The 23,326-nt window shown below is 36.5% G+C and overlaps 1 protein-coding gene and 1 pseudogene across 2 annotated transcripts in view; both read left to right on the forward strand.

The window, feature by feature from the left end:
* The window catches only part of RAB11FIP3 (RAB11 family interacting protein 3), a 172,284-nt gene that overhangs the window by 27,326 nt on the left and 121,632 nt on the right, over positions 1 to 23,326 (forward strand). The gene's annotated exons all lie outside the window — the stretch shown is intronic.
* On the forward strand, positions 11,466 to 12,616 carry LOC138143730 (small ribosomal subunit protein eS4-like; annotated as a pseudogene).

Consider the following 23,326-nt stretch of genomic DNA (forward strand, 5'->3'; position numbering starts at 1 on the left):
CAAGTCCAACGGGGCATGGAAGATCTTTAAATCCCATAACCCTTACAGAAGGTTAAGTGATAATATAACTCATATGGCTAATGAGTGTCAGAGCCAGAATTTGAACCTGGACCTTTCCTGGCTCTCAAATCCAGCCTTCTTTCTACGTTACCATCCTGTAATTCCCTGAGAGCTAATCATTTCTCTTTTTCTTCAACATCTCCAATGGAAGAGAACTCACTAATTCATAAGGGAATCCTGTCTATTGTTAAACAGCTATCATTGTTCGTATTGTTTATATCAAACTGAAATCAGCCTCCCTATAACTTCTCCCCATTTGTCATACTTAACTCCACCTTCTGGAACCATTTAGAACAAGTTAAATTCCTTTCACATGACTAATTATTCTGATACTGTTCTTTTTAAAAAAGACTATCATCTTTTTTAACTGACCTTTACCAACTAAGCATCTATCTACCATTCCTCGTGTAACATGATTTTGTTATTCCTCACCATCCTGGTCATGCCTCAGTTTGTCCATGTCCATCTTAAAATTGTGTACCCAGAAATGAATACAGTGCTCCCACTGTGCTTTGATTAATGATTATTATGCATGTTATTTTTCTAGTTCAAGACATTATATTTTGTAGTAGTGTAAGGTTGTATCAATTTTTTTTTTCTGGTCATGCGTTATTCTTGATTCTCTGACCCTGTAGTCAGTCTTTCTTTTTCTTGGTGGGACATGTTTCCTGTTGAAAGAAAGTTAAAGGGTAAGAGCAGAGCTTTGGAGAACTTTGCTGTAGGTCAGCCTTTGATTCCCTTCCCTTGGGGTGCTTCCAGAGTGCTCTCCAGGGCTTCTTTTCCAGAAGGTGGTAAGAGATACTAGAAGGATTTTTTTGGTATAGTTTTATTTGCTGTAGAGAATTTGTTGTAACCAAATTGGCAAAGCACCATTATTAGAGGTCATTTGCCAAGACATGAACATAATTTTGTTACATAGAATTCTTTGTAATAGCATTCAATTTTATGGTACTTTATTTGTAATAATTTACTTATATACTATCTTTTTTTATTCAATGATTTAAGAGCTTTTATTTACTGAAAAAACACTGAGATCTTGATTAGCAATCTTTGCTTAGAATCAGACTTTTAGGGTCAGAAGGGACATTAGAGATCATCTAATTTTACCCCGGATTGAGGCCTGTTCCCCTCTGTTGCCTCCATAATAAATGCTTACTTATCCTCTACATGAAGATCTCTAGTAGTGGGAAATTCACTACTTAGTAAAGGATCATTCCATGTTTTTATGCAGTTTTAGTTGTTAGTAAGTGCCTTTATTTTGGTACAATATGATTGTGCCAGCATCCACTTCCTTATGATTTCTACTTATTGGTCCTGGTTTGCCTTCTAGGGTCAAGAAGAATAAGCATAATTTTTATTTTCTCTGACAGATTTTCAACATTTGAAGACCTTAATCATGTCTTCTTAAAATTTCTTTTCTCAAGGCTAAAAATCCCCAGTTCTTTCAACTGAACCTCATATAATATTGTTGCAAGCCCCCTCACTATTTTGCTTGGACAAGTTTGTTAATGTCCTTCCCATATTTTTGGAAAGATATAACTGAATGGGGCAGAATGACATAATCAGTATCTTAGTCATTCTGGACATTGTACTTCTATTAGTGTAGCCTAATATCATGTTAGCTTTTTTTTTGACAGCCATGTTATTTTGTTGACTCATTGATCTTAGTTTTCTAAAATTCTTTTCTCTTTTTCATGTGACTTGTCTAGCCAGTTCTTCTCCATTCCTGTACTTGTACAGTTGACATTATGACTTAAAATTTATTCTTGTTAAATTTCATCTTAATAGATTTGGCTCACTGTTGCCATTTGATATCTTTTTCAGATCCCAGCTCAGTCATCCAATGTATTATTAGTTATCCCTCCCAGCTTAATGTTACCTACAAATTTATCCCTATCCTAGTGTCTTGTACTGGCAGTTATAGATATTATCTGTCCAAATGTCTAATATAATTATTCATTTGTTATGTGGGAAGTTTTTCTCTTTAGATAAAAGAAAAAAAGAAAAGTGGAGGGTTCAGAATGGGGGTGGGCCTTTGTATATCTATATTACTTTTGCTGCCTTGGACTTTGATACTCTCAGAGGAGTAGAAATAAGGTCTTCAACACAACATAAGAAGGGTCTTTGGCATATGAATGTTTTCATAGACTTTTGAATTGTTTAAGACCTTAGAAATTATTCCTTTAATCTCCCCTGCACCCATTTTACTGATGGAAAACTGAGTTCCATACAAAGGAAATAACTTTTCTAGGTCACATGGCTAGCTTATGACAGAGTAAGGACTTGAACCCATTCTTTTGGCTTCTAATCCAGTGTCCTACTTTAGAAATGCTTTTTTTTGGTGATGGTATCCCCTGAGGGGAAAACATTTTTTCACATACAACAGGACATTGATAGAATTTGTTACCTACTTAAATAGTGTTAGAAGCTTCGGGAAATGGGACTGGACTGATGATTTCATTGATATAGGGAACTCCCAAATTAAAGAAACTTCCTCTGCCAGTGAAGGTTAGTACCTTCTCTGCAACTTAGAGTTGATGGATAGTTTGAAAGATTGAAACTACTTTTTACAAAATCCAAACCTGTGATTTCATTGGGAACACCTTGTGCCAAGGATCCCCCAACAAAGACAGACAGGCAAATATTTCTGCATTTTATAGTTGTAGCAGGTTGCCTTTGGTGCTGAGATTTACTAAATTACTTGCCTTGGGTCAGAGCCAGAATATGTCATCAGTAGGACCTGAACTCAGGTCATCCTGACCCCAAGGCTGACAGTCTTTCTTCTATGCCACGATGACACTTATCTACACATTTTTACTATAGATGATTACCAAGAAATTAATGTCATCAACTAACATTCCCAATTTAGCTTTTAGGAAGGAAGAGTAGGACTTCATGATTCAACAAACTAGGTGTGGGAACCAAAATATAAATTAAGCATTTCAGATAAGTCAAAAGATTTTACTTAGAAATAGGACAAATTGAAACTAAACAAGTAGAGAAAACAAGAGGATATTTGAGTCAAAAAGGGGAATAGCCACAAATGAAAATCTGAATGTCACTTAATAAAAAAACAACCTGCTTTAATTGACCAAGGTTGCAACATTTTAAGACTATTCAAATTTTTTTTTCCTAGTTCTTGTGAAAGACAGCTGACATGTGAATAATTGGGTTTGGATCCAGTTTCTGAAATATAATGACTGAGTGACCCTGGGCAAGTTACTTAAACTCTCAGTGCATTCTGGGAGGTGCTCTTTTTTGATGCTAACTTTGTTGGTATGGGGCCTGCTAGATTTTTTGTGCAGGGATAGCGTCACTTGCTGTAATTTCTTACTGAATTTCTTGATTACTATTTAGGCTGGTGCAAACTTCAGGGTTTTGCTAGAGTAGGTATGTGGGAGTTGGGTGACCTGCCTCCCATTCAGGTGACCATCTTGGCAGGAAATGCACCAACCATCTTATTATCCTGATAAGAATAGAGTTACAAAGCTGTAACTTAAGTTGATGGAAGGGTACTTCCCTAGAGTGGCACATAGGGGATAACTTGACCTAGTTTGGGAAATTTCACTTAGTTCAGATACAGAAAGAACTGATGGGATATTCAGTTGAGATGTGTACTCTTATTAGATTTTTTTAGTTGGTAAATATCAAAGAAGCTATTTGGATTTTTTTTTCTTTTTGGAGGCGGAATGCAGAACAATTGGGGTTAAGTGATTTGCTCAAGGTCACACAGCTAGTAGGTGTTAAGTGTCTGAGGCCTGATTTGAACTCAGGTCCTCCTGAATCCAAGGGTGGTGCTCTCTTCACTGTGCCACATAGTTGCCCCAGCTATTTGAATTTTAATAATATTAATAGTTGACAGCTCTTATGTTGCTTTAAGGTTTACAAAGCTCTTTGCACATGTTATCTCATTAGATCCTAGGAACTGTTGTACCCAGAAAACATGAGCAAGACCCAAGTAACAATTTAGAATTGGACCCTTTGTTTTACACCATGTTGGCTGATCAGGCCACACATGGCGGGCTGATGAGATACCATCCCAGATCGTACAGCCAGTACAGCAGAGATCTCAGGTATAGCCTCAGCTTTTAAAGGGATGCCACATGGCCAAGGGTTAGATATTATGCAAGCAGGAACTGGCAGAGGCTAAAATCAGTGATTGGTCCCAATAGTGCCAAGTCTCCCTGACCCGGCAGCCTGCCCACCTCTGGGAAGGAGAGCTGGCCGGGGAAGGTCAGAGCTAAACCCTGCAGTCTGATCACTTCTGTGAGGGAGAGCTGAGGTTGGGGGAGGGTGGAGCTGAACCTGGTAGCCTGCTCATTTCCATGAGGGAGAGCTGATTGGGGGATGGGAAAGAATGGGGCCAGGTACAACACAACAACCCTGAGAGGTCAGGACAATTATTATCCCTATTTTATAGATGAAGAAATCGAGGCACACCAAGGTTAAGTGATTTCATACCAACTAGTGTTAGAGGCAGGATTCAAACTCAGATCTTCCTGACTCTAAATCCAGCATTTTTTCCACTAATCTTTCTAAGTGACTGGTCAAAATGTAGGGAATAATCTTTGTAACAATTAGAACTGTCCAAAAATAGAGTGATCTGCCAGAGAAGGTAGTTGATTTCTTAACACTTAAAACTTTCAAGATGAAGGTAGAGATCCACTTTTAGAAAAGCTGTTCCAGCTCAAGCTTCAGACTTTGTGGACTATGCACTCTAGATGCAATCTTAATCTGGAATTTCCTTAAGTGCTTAGAACTCCTCACCCTGAAACATTCATTGTTTTCTGTGACTTTTAAAAAATTTTTATTTTATTAATTTTTTTATCTACTTTTAGTTACAACATTCAGTTCCATAATTCCTTGAGTTCCAAATTTTCTCCCCCTCCTTCTCCTTCCCCCCTCCCACCATGGTGGCATGCAATCTGATATGGGCTCTACAAATACCTTCGAATTAAACATTAGTCAGTTTGTAAAGAAGAATTATAACTAATGAAGTGAACAATGAGAAAGAAGGAGCGAAACAAAACACAAAAGAGAGAGCAAGTCGTTCGCTTCAATCTGCATTCAGACTCAGTAATTCTTTCTCTGGATGTGGATAGCCCTTTCCATTGTGAGTCTTTTGGAGTTGTCTTATAACCTTGCATTGCTGAGAGGAGCCCAGTCTATCAAAGTTGTTTCTGTGACTTTTTATCATAGAACAACCCTCTACCTTGTTCCATTGGTGAGTCCCTTTCCAAGTCTCCGTTTTGGGGATGGGTTTTTAACTGGCTAGGCTTTATTCCCTTCCTGAGGCTGTGCTTTTAACCTTCTCCCTCATCTCACTGATTTTCATTTCCCTTTTCTATGATCCTTGAAGGCAGAGACTGTCTTTTTTTTTTTTTTGCTTGTATTTGTGACCCCAAGTGGTTTGCACAGTGCTTGGCATATAGTAAGTATTTAATAAATGCTTGTTGCCTTGTCTTTTATTTTTTAGCTCTTCTAAATTTGACAAGTACCAATAAATATGAAAATTTTCTTTCTACAAAGAAGAAAACAAAAAGAGGATTGTAATCAAACCATAAATAGCTATAAGTCAACTTTTTTTCTAAGTATATAATACGTTTGGAACATTAGTTCCAAAGCTATCTCACTTTGTCTGTTACCCTCTGAACTCATTCTGTTCTGTGCATTTAAAAAAATGCTTCATTGATGCCCTTATTATTTCTTTACAAATATCTATTGTTATGTCTTTGCCTTTAATTACCCCCCTTCTCCTTGCCCCTCAAAAACACTTCCTTGTAACTCCTTAGCATAGTTAAAGAAAATAAATATATACATTGGTTATATTACTATAGACAACTTTTCAGGTAAGTTGTAGAGCAGATTCATTCCTGGAAGATGTGGGTTGGACCTCTGAAGCCTTTCCTGATTACTCTTCTTCCTAACCTAGAAGTGATTTTTTTTCATTTGATCTAATAATCCATCTTTTGCACTTTTTGTGATTTAATTTTAATTTTATTCTTCAGCATGTTTTATCTCCCCTTATTGGATTTGTAAGCTCCTTGAGATAAAGTACTTTTGTTTTTTGCCATTTTATTCCTAGAGGGTAGCACAAAGCCTGGTACATAAAGGTATTTAATAGATTCTTAAATAAATCTCTTCCAAGGGCAGCCAGGTGGCTCAGCGAGTAAGAGCACCGGCCCCAGTGTCGGAATGACCTGGGCATCGAATCCAGGCTCAGATACTTAGCACCACACCCAGAAATAACTGGCCGTGTAACCTTGAGCACGTTACTTAACCCCAATCACTTTTAAAAATAAATAAATAAATATCTTCCTAATAGGTACATAATGGTTACTTAATGCAGTTTCTGGTCTTGGTTGAACTAGATGACCTTTGAGGTTCCTTCTAACTTTGGAATTTTATGATTAATAATATTAGTTTTTGAAATAAAATGCAGTAAACATTCATTAAGTGCCTATTGCCTGCTGAGCAGTGCTAAGCCTTAGGGGATATGAAAAGTTTAGTTAAAACAAGTTTTGGTACTTCGAGTCTAATGCTACTAGGCATAAGAGAAGTGTGAAGCAAACTCTGTTAGGCCTGGAGGGAAAAATTCTTTGGAAGAGGAAACTTGGGAGGAACATCCAGGGAGACTTTTCAGATCAGAGGTAGTAGCTGAGTAAGGCTTTAATTTAATTTTTTTTAATTTATTTTAAATTTTTTTGCTTTTTGGAGGGCAATTGGGGTTAAGTGACTTGCCCAAGGTCACACGGCTAGTTTTTGTGTTAAGTTTCTGAGGCCGGATTTGAACTCAGGTCCTCCTGACTCCAGGGCTGGTGCTCTATTTACTGCACCACCTCGCCACCCCATAAGACTTTAATTTTAAAGGAGAGATGGGGTTTCACTTGGGAAGGAGGAAGGGAGAAGGAATGAATGTGGATGAAAGTATAAACTTGCTTGCTGCCTCATTTCCCCTTTTTTGTAATAGAGCCCTTAAATTATTTTTTGTTCTGAATTTGACAAACCAACAAACATGAACATTTCCAAATACAAAGAACAGTGTTGTATATGAAACCATGCAATTCTTATAATACACAGCTTTTTTTTTAGCATATATTAAATTCATATTGACTTCAAAAACTGCCCCAGTTATGTTTTCCTCTAAACTTCCTCCTGTTCTCTTCTGTGCACTTTTAAACAACTTCATTGATCTACTGAAACCTCTCTTAATAGCTTTAATGATATGTCATTCACTTAAAAAATATTTTTTCTCCCTCATTCCTTATAATAAAGGAAAATAGCTATTTTTAGCTGTGGTTATGAGAGTTCAGTAATATCTTTGATGAGGATTGCTAGTATGGGACCTGGTCACACCAGGCAAGCAGTAGGCATCCTAATTCTCAACTGAGCCCTACAAATGTTTACCTCCAGTTTCTCATGCCTGAAACAAATTTGTTTTAGCTGTATGTGGAATTAACCTGAAACAAAGAAACAAAGCCTTTGCTTTGTTTGAGTAATAAATTCAAGGACACTTTCATCTTTATGATGAAATGCCGATTTCTCAATAAAAAGTAAAACCACATCAAAATAAAAAAAGCATTGCACAGGCAAGTCCTTGAAAATAATTTCAGTGGTTACAAGGCTGAAAAACTAAGGAAAAAAAATTTGTAGCTTTATAGGCTTTTCATTTGATTGTTAGATATCTTTTCATTCACTTCTTTTGCTTCTTACAGATTCTAAAACAGATTTTTAATGAGTAGGTTTGTCTCATCAACACTACTTTCTTTAAATTTTTTCATTTAAGGCCAATTACAGACTTGTACCAACTAACCTATTTTCTTAAATTTGCATAAGGAAATTTAATAACTTCTTATGTGGTTTTAGTACTTTATAGATCAAACTGGCCTTTATATTTTGTAGGTTCTTTTGGTATTCTATTAGACTAGTTTGGGGCTGATTTTTCATTTCTTTAATTTTGATTCCCATTACAGTTTCATAATTGTTCAGCATAGCTCATATTCTATTTTGTTGCCTTTTAAGAATTGTGGTTCATTCTTTTACCATGATTATATAACCACATGTTATTCACTGCTATCTTAAAACAATCTGTTCCCTGATACACGAATTTTAATATGAGCAATTATTTTCTCAGTTTTCCATAGTGGGTTTAAAATTACATGAAGATACATTTCATATTTTAAGTACTTCTTTTACCTTCTCTACAACACCTACATCCTTGCCCTAAGACCATTTTGTTGGATTGTACATTTCATTCAGGTTCCCTTAAGTAAGTACTCTCCATACCTCATTGAAAACATATTTGTTATGTGGAAATATAAATGGCGGAAAAGAAAACTAGGCAATTTGTTCAGGTTGACATAGGGAATCCAGGGGCAAAGCGGGAGAGAACTCTGCAAAATCTTGACTTGAGTCTTCTGCTATAACCATTTTTAAAATTGGTGAATTCCTTTCTTAGAAAATGGGAAAACTGAGATACTCCTTTCATTTTCCTTTCCTTTTTCATGATTGGTTCTGAGCTGCTATGATTCTGTGATTTGCTTGGGAATATTTTTCTGCCATTTTAGATTTCATTTCCCTCATGGTGATCATGTCTTTTACTATATTGGAAAAAACAAACAAAGCAGATTTATTAATCAACATTTCACAGTGATATTAGTGAGATGTTTGAGGTGAATTTGACATAATGTAAGAATTAGAATTTAAGAGTTGAAAAGGACTATAGAGATCATCTAGTTCAACCTCTTTATTTTTCACATCAAAGGGTTTCTGAGTTGAAAGGGCCTGCGGTGTCTAGCCATCTAATCCAGTCACCATCTAAAAAACATTGTTCAAGAGAGCCTTCTTAAGAAGGAAATAAACCAGGGCATGGTGTGTGTGTGTGTGTGTGTGTCTGTCCACGTATCCATGTGTCCATGTCCGTGTCCCTGGCACTTACCACAGTGCCTGCTGCAGAGTGGGCTTCATCAGTACTTGTTGATTAATGGATTTCTTTCAGAGACCTTTAATGAAGAGGAATCCATTATATCTCAAAGCCCATGCTCTTTTGGATAGTTCAGTTAGGATGCATTTCCTTCCATCAAGCTTAAATCTTCCTCTGTAAATTCCTCTTCCTGTACCCATATTCAGTCTCACCCAGCTACTCCATGATGATAGCCCTTCACTATTATGTCTCCAACTAAGCTTTCCCTTCTCTAGGCTAAACATCCCCAGTTCATTCAGTTGACACTCACATGACGTGATCTCTAGTTCTTTCACCATCCTCATTGCCCTCCTCTGCATAGCCCTTCTTAAAATGTAGCCTGAAAAATTGAACACAGTATTTGTCATGGTCTGGCCAGGACAAAATAAAGCTAGACTATATAAAATAATATTTACAAAGTCCCCCTGATCTTCCAAAAAGGATGCAAAGTTGGTCAGGGAAAGCGTGTTCTAGATGAAGCCCCACTGACCCTTTGTGTTCACCACTTCCTCTTCTAGATGCTCATTAATCATCCTTTTAAAAATGTGTTACAGAAGTTTATTAGGTATAAAAAGTCAACCTCACCAGCCTATGGTTCACATACTCTATTACTCTCTTTTTTATATCAAATCATGACTCTACCCTTTTTTCAATCCTATGGTGCTTCTTCCATTCTTGATCTTTCAGAGGTCACTGACAGTGTTTAGTAGTCACATCTGCCAATTCTTTTAGTATTGAGGATGTAATTCATCTGGACCAAGTGATTTGAAGTTATTCGTGGCAGCTAAATAATCATACTATTTTAAGAAGATTATGCTAAGGTATTGTATTCCTATTCTTTCTTTCATTAAAAAACCCCACCAGGATTAATTATCTCTTCTTTATATATGTGTGTATATATGTATATGTATATGTATATGTCAATCACTGTCTTATACCATTGATTTCCTTCTCCACTTAATCCCAATTTCTATACAACAAATAAGTACAGTTTAGCAAAACAAATGAGGTGGCAAGAACAAGGCTTTGAATTGAGGTCATTTGACTCCCGATCCCATGCTCTTTCTTTTGTCACACTCTGCCTGAGACTCAGATGTTTAATAGAATTTGCCCTTGCTGGTTTCTCTGCTTTTTGAAGGATGAAATTCAAGAAATAGTTTTTTACTCTGCTTTGAACAGAAATAGAGAGTTCTAGCAGATGTCCAGATCTGTAATTACTATATCACACTTCTTTGTCAGCTTACACTCTTATTTTCCAAGCTTTTCATTTATTTCTTCTTTCTCTCTGTAAAGCTACACATGAGCAGCTTTCCAGGGGACTGCTGCTGTGAACAGCTTTCAAGGTTCTGATTACACAGTATAGTGAACTCTATTTATTCAATAACAAATCAGAGCAAAACATTTGCAGAAAATTAAGGTACAGCATTCAGAATGTTACAACTTATCACAGAAAATCAAAATACAGCATTTATCATGTCCCACCTCAACAACTTATCACTAAAATGGCCACATAGTTTTCACCAAAGTGGTCATATAGTTTTAAACATTTAAACATTAAGTACATTCATTTAGTCAATCACAAAATCCTTAATTCAATCACAAAGTACAAAAGTCACAGTTCTCCACAGAACTAGGTTCTGTGGTCACAGTAAATCATAATCTTCTCAGTCAGTACACAGTATCCAAGTAAAGTCTTCTTTCAGATTGACTCAAGGCTGGCTTTCAGTTTTCATGGTTCCTAACCTTCCATGGTCCCAGCTCCAACTGTCACCTGGGTGCAAAGGCAGGCATCTCCCAGTTCCTTGTATAGCTCCTTGTCCAGTTCCTGTTCCATATTGAAGTTCACAGTATCCAGCCCACCTCAAGTCCTTCACAGTTCCTGTTTCTGGGAAGATAAAGCTTGACAGAGCCACAATAATATTCATACACATTGCTGGCACCATCATCAATTCACTCTCTGCCTATGAAATCAACTCAGACCCACCAACAAGGTCTGAGAACTCAACACAAATCATCAACATAGAAATGAACACAGACCCACAAACAAAGTCCAAGAGGTCAGTACAAATCATCAGTAAAGTCCCACAACCTCCAAAACCCTCCTCCAGTACTTCTGTAAACACGCAATCAGAAAATCCTCTTTCAGGGCTTCCAGTAAGGTCCCAGGGCTTCTGTACAAAGTATCACAAACAAACATCAACACAGACAGAGCAGACAAACAGTGCCGGGATACCACAAGTTTTCTCCTTTAATTCTGCTACCACAAGAGTCCTCGTCACTCTTTCCGTGCAACCTTGGGACTGGCTGGTTGTGCTGCTGGTAAAGACACTAAGGCCCGAAAGGGTGCAATGACTTGGCCAAACACACACAGCATATAAGTAGACGGAGCCTCTGATCCTACAGCCAAGTAAAGTTCCCATTTTATCTCAGGTTCAGTGTAACCATGGCTCGTGGTCCTGAGAAGCATTTGAAGCTTGTAGCAGCTCCAAAGCATTGGATGCTGGATAAATTAACAGGAGTTTTTGCTCCAAGACCATCAACAGGTCCCCACAAGCTGAGGGAGTGTCTCCCGCTCATCATCTTCCTGAGAAACAGACTGAAGTATGCCCTGACTGGAGATGAAGTAAAGAAGATCTGCATGCAGTGATTCATCAAGATTGATGGCAAGGTCCGCACTGATATTACATACCCAGCTGGCTTTATGGATGTCATTAGCATTGGGAAGACGGGTGAACATTTCCGTCTGGTTTATGACACAAAGGGACACTTTGCCGTTCATTGTATTACAGCCGAGGAAGCTAAATATAAATTGTGCAAAGTGAGGAAAATTTTTGTGGGTACAAAAGGTATTCCCCATCTAGTGACCCCATGATGCCTGTACTATCTGTTACCCAGATCCTCTGATCAAAGTGAATGACACAGTTCAGATTGATTTAGAGGCTGGCAAGATCACTGATTTTATCAAGTTTGATACTGGTAACCTATGTATGGTGACCAGTGGGGCTAATTTGGGTCGAATTGGTGTGATCACAAACAGGGAGAAACATCCTGACTCTTTTGATGTTGTCCATGTAAAAGATGCCAATGGCAATAGTTTTGCCACCAGGCTCTCCAACATTTTTGTTATTGGCAAAGGTAATAAGCCTTGGATCTCTCTTCCCGAGGAAAGGGTATTCGCCTTATAATTGCTGAAGAGAGAGACAAGAGATAGGCAGCTAAGCAGAGCAGTGGCTAAATGAGTGCAGATAAGGATTTGCAGGGTTTCAATCAAATTGAGATGTTATAGTTTTTAACAAAAAATGTGATTACCCTATAAAATATAAAACCCACAAAATAAGAAATAGCTTAAACAACATGGTCTTATAAAATGAAATAGAACAAGCCATAAATGCCTTTGTCTTCTTTCCTTAGATTAGGGTACTGTGGGTATGAATGTTGCATAAAATGTTAGAAGATGTAGCTGTATTGGTTTTGCTTAACTGCTTTTCTTAGTTACATGAGATGGGTCTCTGATTAGAGGATGGGGAGAGAACATATCCCAAAATGGCTGATGTGAAAGCAAAAGATAACAATAAAACTTCAAGAAAAAAAAAAGAGTCCTCTTCTCAGTTCTGTTTCTAGCCTGGAAATTCTCCTTATATGTGATCATTAGCTCCTCCCCTTCCTGTTGCAGGAGTTCATGAGTTCTAGGGTTCACAAGTTGTGGGGTTCATATGTTTTGTTTCTTAACAGACTTGATACAAGGCTCAAAAGAAACTTGAACTGAAAACAGGGTGTTAATTCAATAGCTGAAACAAGGTGTGAACTACTTCTGTGCTTGCCATTACATTCTTCAGGTGATTTGCAGTATACTTCAGTGACAATATTGCTTTTGTTTAAAGCCTTCCTGGATCTTCTTACCAATGTTTCCCACCATGCATATCTTCTTTGGTTCTGGGACTTCATCATATACATTAATGTATCTTTTTAATACATAATGCTGGTCTGTCCTCCCTTTTGTCTAATCTTTTTTTTTTTTAAATAAGATATAATTTTCTGGAAGCATATTCTAGACATGGGTCTTTAGCCTACCAAATGTTTTTGGTACCTATAAGAATCTAAGAGTTGGAAGAGGCCTGAAAAACTATCTAGCTGAATCCATACCTGACCAAGAATTCCTTTCTTCTCTAACCTCCCTGAAAAGTGATCACCCTTGTACTGAAGACCTTTAGTAGTAAGAGAATGTATTCCCAAGATCTAACCCATTCTACTTTTGAATAGTGTTTTTATTGCACTTTAAGTTTTCCCTAGACTATCATCACTTTCTTCAACCAATATTTGTATGGAATGTCCTCCAGTACTCTCAACATCCAGGTCACCCTCTTCTGGACATTCTCTAGCTTGTTTACATTTTCCCCCCAAAAATGAGATTCTTAAAACTGAGCATAGTTTTTCAGGTATGGCCTGGCCTGGGTACAATATAGGGATGTATATGTATGTGTGTATGTATCATCTATCTATCTATCTATCCCCTATCTCCACCCCACCCCAGGAAGAATGATTACTTCCTTCATTTTAGATACTGCAGTTCTTTTAATGCAGCTTCTTTTACTGCCCCATCCTATCTTTGATTCACAATGACCTTGTATTCCACTCAAACCCTGAGATCTTTTACATAGGAACTATTATCTAGCCATATCTTCCTATATTATACATATGAAATTGATTTTTTTTTGTATAATTGATAGGTAGAAATTTACATTTGTCCTTGTTAAATATAATTATTTTGTATTCAGTTCATTGTTCTAGTCTGTCACGATCTGTTTGTATCCTGACTTAAGTGATGAGCAGTATGTAGGGTTGGCATACATTTTGGGGGTATTACATTTAGGACCTGGAATTGAAAGTGAAGAGGTTTTAAAAACTCTTAGACCCATTCTAAAGAAAATCATTAGCGATGGAATAGCTAGTATTCAAGCTATTTAGGTTTTAAGTATATTAATTCTGAATTATAAAATCAATATTTTTAGTTCAAACATTTCTCAGAGGACCTTAGGCATAAGAAGCATGTGTTCTAAAATGTATTTTTCTTTTATGATAGCCACCCCCCTCCCTTTTTAGTGGTCTCTTTTTTCTTTAGTTTTAGAGAACAAGACAGTATTACTCAAATTATTCTGTGCTCCTTATTCTGTAAGATTTTCCCTGAATTATATTGAATAGATATCTAATACTTGAATGTGGGAACTATTTTATATTATAAAAAGCTAGAACTTTCTTTTTCCAAAGAAAGTTGTTAAATATCCTTCACTGGAAATCTTTAAAAATCATCCAGTCATTCATATAGCATGAATAGTTTAGGGTCAGCATTGCAAACAAACAGAGCAAAAGTACACAGTTCTTGCCAAATTGTAGAAGGAAGCAGCATCAGATGTTTTCTCATGAAGGTGAAGGGCTGGAGAATGAGAATTCAAGGATGGTTTAGGGTTTGAAGCTGTGAGCTCTTCCATTAGACTCCTGGACAATAGGGGCTGTCTTTTTGCCTTTCTTTGTATCATAAGAGCTTAGCATAGTGCCCAGCACATAGTAGGTGCTTCATAAATGCTTGTTGACTTGATTGTACCCTGATTGCTCCACTCATTTGCTTAAATCATTTTTCTGACTTGGGTCATCTACCATCTTCAGTAAGAATTCTTTCTTATTCCCTTAGTTATTAGTGTTCTCTCCCTACTCAAGTTAGCATGCATATAGTTATTTGCTTATATGTTGTATTGCTTCAGAAGACTTTAAATTCCTTAAAGAGACTGATTTTTGTTTTGTCTATATCCTCAACACCTATTATAATGTCTTGTATGTAGCAGGTACTTCATAAATGCTTGCTAGATATTTCATGTTAGCTGTCCCTCCCAGTTTTGTATCTTTTTCAAATTTCATGTACATATCATCTATACCCTAATCTAAATCATTGATAAAAATCTTAAACAGCCTCTGGGGACAAGGTCAGATCCCTAGAGACAGATCTCTATTTGAGACCTCCCTTCAAGGTAACATTGACCCTTTCCTGAGTGTGCATTTTTTGGGTTTAGTCATTCAGACAGTTCAAAATCTTCCTAATTGCTCTCATCTAGCCAATGTCTCCCCATTTTATCCACGGACAGAACTTGAAACTTTGTCAAATGTTTTTCTGAAACCTAAGTATGCTATGCCTATAATTCCACAGATCTACCAGTCTAGTTAACCTGTCAAAAAGGAAAAGAAGCTAGTCTGATATCATTAAGTCTTGAGGCAATGATGCCTTTTGGTGAGCATTGCTTCATTTTTAAGTAATTATGAATAATGTGTTCTAGAATGTTAGCAATAGAAGTTAGCAATAAAAGTGTCCACCACTGGAGAGTAGTTTGAAGATGCCATTTTTTTTTTCTTTTCAAGAATGAGGACAGCATTTGCCCTTCTCTAGCCCTAATTGTTTCTCTCATTCTCTAAGATCTTTCGAAAAACATTGACAATGACTCAACATTTATATGTTTCTTCAGTACTTTTTAGATGTTCATCTGGACCTGGTAACTTAAAATTATTGAGAGTAATGTAATACTGCCTGACTCCCTTATCTTGTTTTTCCATTCCCTGATAACTATTTTTGTTCTGTCATTTTCAGTCCAAAGATCATTCTCTTTAGAAGACAAATAGCCAAGGGGGAAAAAAAAAGTTGAGTGGTTCAGCCATCTCATTCTCATAAGCTGTTCATACCTGTTCACCTCCTGCAGCGCTTTCCCACCTCCTCTCAGCACCACTGTAATTTAAACAAGCTAACAGATCTTTCCATTATCTTTACTATTTATCTTCATCCTCAATTCACATTGCTATTTATTGATGCTGACAGAATTTTTACAGGGCTACTACTAAACTTTTGTATTCATCTGCTGTTACTTGTCCTTGTTCCCATCTCCTGAGAGGCTGCATGACAGTGGAGAGCTGCATTAGGAATCCAGATTTTCTGGTTTGTGTCCTGCCTCAGGCACACATGGGCTGTGTGATCTGGGGCAGGTCACTTCATCTGGTGGCTCTCCAGGTGACCATCAAAGACATTAAGTTGCAGAGAAGATTCTGGCCTACATTGATTAGAGGAGTTCCTCACTTGAGAGTTCCATATGCCAGTGAAATCACGGATCTAATCGCTATCCTTTATCCCCTTCCATCTCCTAAATATATTTTTGAAAAATCTGAATTTATCTTTTGAATTGCCAGTATACCTATAGTTGGTCTTTTTAGGAAGTTCTTTTTTTTTCTTCTCTTTTTGAGTAAAGTCATTTCTGCCGCATCCTAAAAAGGGAAAGATTTGTCCAAGGTCACTGGTACTTTGAGGTGGTTTTCAAGTCTTTGAAAAACATTTCTTAGATAATTTGACAATTCCCTTAGAGCCTGCAAAGTCTTTATAAAATAAGAAAAATTCTATTTACAGACTTTTCATTTTGAAACTATATGAATAATAAACCCCAGCAATGGCACTCTTCTGGCTTGTCTTCCTTTTGATTCCTTATTCCCCCACCCCTGGGCAGTCCAGACTCCAGCTGGGCAGGTGAGAAGCATTGCACTGCTATGTGCCTTCTTCCCACCCTGGTCTATACTTTACCCATCCCCCTGCCTCAGGCTATAGTCCCTAGGGCCTGGCCAGATGGGAGGGCCAGCTGTGTGCCCTTCTCTTTGTCGTTCCCCCAGCTGGGCCTTCATGCTCCGTGGATTATGGAGCAGAGCTACATGGCTATTCATATTATTTGGATAAGCTGGGAGTTACCAACTACAAACTTTTTGATGAGATGGAGGACCAAGGTCCTATATGCTATGTCACTCTGTGCTGAAGTCCTCTGGGTTTTACAATCTGCACAGCTGTTATGGCCTCCAGACCCTTGTGTACTGTAATCTAACCCGCTGGTGTACCCTAGGATACCCAAACTTTCCATCCTCTATTCCCCTGTACCCTAAGGACTTCCGAGCCTTTCTTTCTGCATTGTTGTTTCGTCCAGTTTTAGAGTGAGCTTCTTACAGATAGGGATTTTTTTTTTGGTATCCCTAACAGCACAGTGTTGGGCATATAGTGCTAAATGCTTTTTAAATTCACACTTAGTAAATGCTTTTTTCATTCATTCAAACAAATAAAATTCTATATGACTTTGCTGACGTAAAAGTAAGACTAAAAATATTGAAACAAATATTCCTCCTGATTTTTAATTTTGGTTGTAAAAGGAAGTTAAATAAATAACTTCTAAGTATTTCATATTTTTGACATGTATCAAGTCTATCATTAAAAAACAGGTTAGAAAAAAGTGTTATTTTTTTTAGAAAGGAGTTCACCATATCTAAGATTAATTATATTAAGTACAAGGAAAACTCTTTTACACTATTTCATTATGAGACTCATTATCAAGGAGTTAAGAATGTTTTCTCTAAATAGATTGCTTGTAACAGGTTTTCAGTATAATTTTTAGAAGTTTGCTATATTTAGTCCTTGGACAATTGTTTTGACCTTTTCCCTGGCCAGAAACCTAGTGTGACATTTGATATTAGCTAAAGCAAGCCCACTATAACCCTTTTGATTGCTAGCAGTTTAAATTTTACAGTGAAATGTGATAGTAAAAAATAAGCTGCAGAAACTGCCCTGGTTTCTTTTCTTGTTTGAAGTAATTAACTACAAGCTAAACTGCCTTTGATCTGCTGTCATCATGGCAGAGTTGAAGATTTTTTTAATATGCTTTTTAGCTCTAGTTGAGAGATATAATTCCTATGACATAACTTGACAAATTTAGAGTAGCCTACTTAGCAACAAAGTCATTAGCTATATAGAGTCAGTTTCAAAATGAGAGTTTTTCACTGGTAAATCTGGTCAGTTTATTGTTTTACTTAGTTAGAAAGGGTGTTGGCTGGCTCATTATGTATGTGTATGTATTTTGGCTTTAGTTATTGTCTTTACTGGTAAGAGTTTAGACTTTAGAAAAAAATGTGCAGTCTCATTTTTCAGTCTGTTCTCCAAATGAATCTTAAGGATAGAATACCATTAAGTATAAGTTAAGTAATGTAATTAAATAGTGGATTTAGTATAGTAAGAATATAAACAGTATATTCATGACAATTTGTGGTGCAAGGGAGAAAGTACTAACAACTAAGAGGATCAGGAAATGATTTCCTTAGGAGATGGTCTGTGAGCTGAAACAGAAATGAATGAATAACTTACAGTACAGATTTAACTTTTCAGGTCCCTTCTAATTTCCATGCCTCTGTCCCTTGCTTCTATGAAAAAGAATGTTTGGCATTTCTATAGCCAATACTCAGAAGAAAATATTCTGCACATTAAATCGCAGGGCTAATTCCAAATGAATCGACTACATGAACACTTTTTTGGCTTTTGGCAAGATCATTTTTAAAAATTGACTTCCAACTCTGAAATTCTTTTACTCTGAAGGCCTTTAAATTGCTACTAAGTTACTGCTTCACTCTTTGTACATCAACAGCACTATTTTGGATCTTCTGATTTGTGTGTGTAAGCTAAAATTTTCATAGTAATGTTAAGTATATTTTAAGTTGTTATTATTCCCAGTTATTATTTTTAAAAAAGCATTTGCTTCAGGCCAATAATTATTTCATAAGTATTAGTATTTGTGTTTTCACTAAATGTATAATTATATTAGTTTTGACAATTCTTGGTGTTGAACTTCTATGGGAATTACCTTGAGTGTAAAAAGGCAGTACCAATGGAGTTTAAACTCTGGCAGATCTTACTCAACTGGAAAGGCTTTGGTATGGGCCTAGGAATGAATCATATGCTTGTCTATCATCTGATGACTGGCTTAGTTAACTTGGGAAAGGCTCATTCTAAAATCCTGGATGTCTGGTAACATTTTTTTTTTTTTGGCTATAGCAATTCATGAATACTTTCTGCTAAGGTAATAGAAGGATTATGATGTGTCAGTGGAGTTAATACCCATAAACACGACATTATGGATCTTCAAAGAATGTTTAACTCTAAATATTGAAATTCTTAGGCAGAGTATTTACTGTACATAGATTAGGTAGTATGATTTAAGTTTTAGATAGTGCCTTTATGTATGTTCTTGAATTCTGATGATAGTTTATCTGTACATCACATGCTTTTAAGAATGATGACTTGATATAGATAAGAGAATGATATTTTTCAAAAGAAACCCTCTTAGCTTCTAAGAAATCAGCTGATAAATGGACTTTGGACCCCTTTTCTGTGTTAGAATATAAAAAGTATAAGTTGGGGAAGAGATTGAATTTTCTGTCTCATTTCAAGTAAAAATTAAAGAGAGTAGTTTTGTTGTAAGCTTCAGCATTTCAAGGATCCATGATCTCATTTGGTGTCACTGACCCAGATCATAACCTGTCTTAAATTTAGAAGATTGTCTTCTAAATTTCTTGTGGACATAAAGTTCACCACTATGCCCAAAACAAAGACTTTCAGTTTGGTAGAAGTTGTGAGAACTTGCACTCTTGGCATAGCCTTCAAGAACACAGATCACCTCTGTGCTGGCTATTTTCCTATAATTGGTTGTAAAATGCAACTAATCTGTATTACAGTATTTATATCAATTTTTCCTTGTACCTCCTTATAAAATAGTCTAACAGTCCAGTAGAAATAAAATATTTTCATATCACATTGTAGTACAGAAATCTCAAAATATTATTTATACTCCTCACTACTTAGAAATTACTATCGTAATTAGTTTACTGTTAGATAATATGTAACTATAATCTTCCTGCTTGAAGACTATATTTCAATACAATTGGGTTTTTTTTTTGGTACTTCTATATATTTTGTTTCGTGTATTTAAAAACATCATTCTGAGAAGTCACTAGACTTCCAGATTAGTCCAGGACACAAAAAAAGGTTAAGAACTCCTAGACTAAATGATCTCTAAGGTCTTTTCCAGTCTAGATCTATGATACTAGTTGTGGTCAATTATTTTTGATGATATTTGGCCAAAAGTACATTTTTTACACTTAGGATGGTTTGACACATATTTATAGAAAATAATCTATTTTATTTTCATTAAGATATGACTAAATCTTGAAGATCATCAGCAAACCCTTTACCTATATTGGTTTTGTGATCCTCTTCAATGAACATTGAAAGACTATAGTTTCAACAATTCATGGACCATAGTAATTTTTTTTTGGTGGGGGGGTGGAGTTCTATTGCAGTTCTTGATTGAAACCTTGCATGTGATTTGGCATTTAATTTTTTGAAGTTTGAAACATCAACCCAATTTTTAAATGGAATTTTTTAAAAGCCTGGCTATTTAGGCCCAATAAGATGGAGGACTAGACATTTCCTTTGAACCTCACAACCTCTGAAGCCTTTCCAGAGTAAGAATTTTATATGAGATGCAGCATTTTCAACTCTCTCTATGAGTCTAAGATACTAAGAACCCTAAAAAGGTCATAAATCAGTGCTCTAATAGCAGAGATGGTGAATTCCTAAGCCCTAAAATCATCACTCAGCATCATCTTACCACCACCTACTACTCTCTCATCCAGGGTCTCACAGACTGACCCACAGGCTTACAACAGCATTCAATTGTATCTTTCTTCCTTCCCCCAGTGGTAGAAAATCAAAAGGTAGACTCTTGCTTATACTGGGGCAGTTACAACAGAGTTCAGCCAAAGAAATGAAAAACAGAGTAAACTAGGACAAAGATATGTGTGGGGAACTGTGTGACACTCTGTTAAGCCTGAGGGAAAGAGTTGTCTAACTGAGGTCAGTTCTGTCCCCTGCAAAAGTCACTTTGGACAGAGACTAAGGACTATGAAATATGAATTGCCCAGTGTAGGAAGAGGTTAAGATGGCTTTGAGATCCAGTTCCTAGAGAAACTACCATCAAGGGGGAATGGGTCAGAAAGTGAACAATAGGGGAATTAAAAAAAAAAGTATGACATCACCAAAGACCTCAGGAGGAAGACAATTAAATTACAGACCTTGGACATCAGCAGGGAAGATATTACTAACAGAAGGAAATATGGCCTCCAGATTAGCTAAAAGAGCCCATATAGCTATGAATAAATATAACAAGAAAAGGAAAATGAAACATCACCTGATGGAGCAGAGGACCCTATGGATTCCCAAGAGAAAATGTTCCTGAATGGTTTAAAAGAGAAAAAAATTGTGAAAAAAAATTTATGGTCTGCAAGCAGAAATAATTGGCAGAATAGAAACAAACAAATAAATTTGACTCTATGGTGGCAAGTTTGACCAAAGAAACAAAAGAGAGAATAATTGTTTGGGAATACAAATGCAAGGAAGTGAAAGACATTCTGGAAGAAGAGAAACAAAAAGCACCAGCATTAAAAGAAAACATCTTCATACAGGTAAAATATACTGATCTTAAAGGCAGAATGTGGTATAGGTCTCCCAGAAGAACACTACAAGTTAAAAAACCCTGAGTATCAAAATTCAAGAAATAATAAAAGAAAACTGTCCCCAAACTCCCAAACCTAGAAAACAGAGTTCTGATGGAAGTAATTCATTGATTGCCTTCTGAAAAAAGTCCTGTGCTATAAATTCACACATCACATAGTGAATAAATTTAACAGTTCCATTGACAAATGACAAATTCTGCAAACAACAGGAGAAAGACCTTCACATATAAAGAAAGGAAATTTGAATAACTCAGAGGTGGTGCATCCACCAGAAATTACAGGAAGGAATAGAATGTGTTCCAAAGAGTAAAGGATCTCAAGAACCAAGCCAAGGTGATATACCGTATTACAAACCTGGACTTAACCATTAATGAAAAAAAAAATGGAAATTCAATAAGGAAGAGATGTTTGAAGCATTCCTACAAATTAAACTAGACCCAGTCAAACTATTTGCAAAGGCAAAGGGAAGAGATTAAAACAAGAGGAAAGAAGGGAAGAAATCTTGTTTCATTAGTGGGAGGGGATACCACTTGTGAAAGTTACCATGGGATAAGAAAGATAATTTATAAAGGGTGATGGAGACCTTTCAGTGCATATAATCTGAAGGAATGTGTTGATTAAAGAGATTAATCATTCTGCTTCAGGAGATGGGAAATAAAAACTTATGATGGCAGCTGACACTTATAAGAGTGGAATGACATGGACCCAGAGAGAAGACTTTAAGGCAAAATAGTGGAAAAATAACCCTGAAAAGGGCAAAGGATAACAATGAACTGCACAATCAAGGACATTAAAAAAGATACTATTGTGGGACAATTTTTTTTCCATAAAACAAACCACAATAGAAACTGTTTAGAAGAGAGAACTCAAAATAGCTATGGTAGAAATTTTAATTTCATAAGGAATATAGAGACTAAAGAAGGACTAAATAAATATGAGGGCCATGAATCAAAGAATGAAAGTCTAGAATGGAGAGAAAGGGAAGATAAATAATGACAAGAATGAAAAAGGGAATACTTTTTAGAAAAAAAGGTGCAGAAAATGAACATTTTAAAACTAATAAGCAAAATACATTGAAGTGGAGGAGAAGAAAGGGGTTTTTACTTGACTGACAGAAGAAAGATGAAAGGAAGAATTAAATAAGTAGATAAAAGAAGAAAGAAAAAGGAACCAGTAAGTTATGCAACACTTCAAAGCTAGGGAAAGTAGTAAGGTGAAGGGAAGAGAGCCAGTGGGAATGGAGTTGCCTTTAAGTAGATTAAGCTAGAACAACTGAAGATACTAATTTTGAGGAAAAAACAATTTTATAGACAAGTGGAGAAAAAGTGAAACTTTAACTCTCATAACTTTAAATTTGAAGGGATTGGTGTTATAGGAATGGAATGGAAATTTAAAGAATAGAAATTTAAGATCTTCCCTGTCCCTAGGCCATTTGATAGGCTTAAGTGTACCTGGAGCCTGTGGCAGGAGGCTTGTTTTTCAGGAGATACTTTGTGATTGGGCAGTGGGATCAAGAGAGCTGTTACATTCTCTGAGCCAGGAAAAGGCTATATAAAACCTGATGTGAAACTTTGTTTGGGGGCTCTCTTTGAGAAGTGTTGTGTGATTTGACTAGACGAGACTCTGGGCAGCCGTTGAGAGCCCCCCAGCTTAGAAAAACCCAGATGTTGATGCTTCCCTCTCTGTTAACTGTGACTAGGTATGGCTGTATGTAATAGTCAGATGGTTGGAGGCCTGTCTGCTTGAAATGTTTCTGTTTTCTTGTAACTTCTGCTTGTAACTTCTGTCTGTATACTCTGAAGTTCGGGGTGCTGACTTTTCCCCCTGAATTAGGTAAATGATATGTTTGATTGATTAAAGCAAGATTGTTAACCCATTTTGAGTTGCTTTCCTTTAGAA

This window comes from Petaurus breviceps, unplaced genomic scaffold (assembly GCF_028583685.1).
Source record: "Petaurus breviceps papuanus isolate PSGF00001 unplaced genomic scaffold, PetGlider_PUasm1.0 138, whole genome shotgun sequence".
Lineage (NCBI taxonomy): Eukaryota > Metazoa > Chordata > Mammalia > Diprotodontia > Petauridae > Petaurus > Petaurus breviceps.